Below are 2,195 nucleotides of genomic sequence, written 5' to 3'. Positions count from 1 at the left end.
ACAGTAACGAAATCCTAGACGCAGAATGGAATATATACCGCAAGGATAGGAGAAACGCCAATGGTGGAGGAGTATTTATAGCAGTAAAGAATTCAATAATATCCAGTGAAGTTATTAGCGAATGCGAATGTGAAATAATCTGGGTTAAGTTAACTATCAAAGGTGGGTCAGATATGATAGTCGGATGCTTCTATAGACCACCTGCATCAGCAACCGTAGTAGTTGAGCGCCTCAGAGAGAACCTGCAGAACGTCGTGAAGAAGTTTCGTGATCATACTATTGTAATAGGGGGAGACTTCAATCTACCAGGTATAGAATGGGATAGTCACACAATCAGAACTGGAGCCAGGGACAGAGACTCTTGTGACATTATCCTGACTGCCTTGTCCGAGAATTACTTCGAGCAGATAGTTAGAGAACCAACTCGTGAAGCTAACGTTTTAGACCTCATAGCAACAAATAGACCGGAACTTTTCGACTCCGTGAATGTAGAAGAGGGTATCAGTGATCATAAGTCAGTGGTTGCATCAATGACTACAAGTGTAATAAGAAATGCCAAGAAAGGAAGGAAAATATATTTGCTTAACAAGAGTGATAGGGCACAAATCGCAGAATATCTGAGTGACCACCATCAAACGTTCATTTCTGACGAAGAGGATGTGGAACAAAAATGGAAAAAATTCAGAAACATCGTCCAGTACGCCTTAGATAAGTTCGTACCGACTAAGGTCCAAAGCGAGGGGAAAGATCCACCGTGGTATAACAATCATGTACGAAAGGTACTACGGAAACAAAGAAAGCTTCATCAAAGGTTTAAGAGTAGTCGAATCACAGCTGATAAGGAAAGGCTGAACGAAGCGAAAAAGAGCGTAAAGAGAGAAATGAGAGAAGCATTCAACGAATTCGAACATAAAACATTGGCAAACAATCTAAACAAGAACCCTAAAAAGTTTTGGTCATATGTAAAATCGGTAAGCGGATCTAAATCCCCTATTCAGTCACTCGTTGACCACGATGGCACCGAAACAGAGGACGACCGAAGAAAGGCAGAAATACTGAATTCAGTGTTCCGAAACTGTTTCACTGCGGAAAATCGTAACACGGTCCCTGACTTCAGCCGTCGCACGGACGCCAAAATGGAAAATATTGAAATAAACGATATCGGAATTGAAAAACAACTGCTATCACTTAGTAGCGGAAAAGCATCCGGACCAGACGAGATACCCTTAAGATTCTACAGTGATTATGCTAAAGAACTTGCCCCCTTTCTATCAGCAATTTATCGTAGATCGCTGGAAGAACGTAAAGTACCTAGCGACTGGATGAAAGCGCAGGTCGTTCCCATTTTCAAGAAGGGTCATAAATCAGATGCGAATAATTATAGGCCTATTTCGCTTACGTCAATCTGTTGTAGAATAATGGAACATGTTTTGTGTTCTCGTATTATGACGTTCTTAGATAATACAAATCTCCTTCATCATAACCAACATGGATTCCGCAAACAGAGATCATGTGAAACTCAGCTCGCCCTATTTGCCCAAGAAATTCACAGTGCCGTAGACACTGGCGAGCAGATTGATGCCGTATTCCTGGACTTCAGGAAGGCATTTGATACGGTTCCGCACTTACGTTTAGTGAAAAAAATACGAGCTTACGGAATATCGGACCAGGTTTGTGATTGGATTCAGGATTTCCTAAAAGAAAGAACACAACATGTCATTCTTAACGGTTCAAAATCTGCAGATGTAGAGGTAATTTCGGGAGTACCGCAGGGAAGCGTGATAGGACCTTTATTGTTTACAATATACATAAATGACTTAGTTGACAACATCGGTAGCTCCGTGAGGCTATTTGCAGATGACACGGTTGTCTACAAGAAAGTAGCAACATCAGAAGACTCGTACGTACTCCAGGAGGACCTGCAGAGGATTAATGCATGGTGCGACAGCTGGCAGCTTTCCCTAAACGTAGATAAATGTAATATAATGCGCATACATAGGGGCAGAAATCCATTCCAGCACGATTATGCCATAGGTGGTAAATCATTGGAAGCGGTAACGACCGTAAAATACTTAGGAGTTACTATCCGGAGCGATCTGAAGTGGAATGATCACATAAAACAAATAGTGGGAAAAGCAGGCGCCAGGTTGAGATTCATAGGAAGAATTCTAAGAAAATGTGACTCATCGACGAAA

This window comes from Schistocerca americana, unplaced genomic scaffold (assembly GCF_021461395.2).
Source record: "Schistocerca americana isolate TAMUIC-IGC-003095 unplaced genomic scaffold, iqSchAmer2.1 HiC_scaffold_59, whole genome shotgun sequence".
NCBI classification, from domain to species: domain Eukaryota; kingdom Metazoa; phylum Arthropoda; class Insecta; order Orthoptera; family Acrididae; genus Schistocerca; species Schistocerca americana.
The sequence above is the reverse complement of the archived record's forward strand: the minus strand, read 5'-3'. Positions refer to the sequence as shown.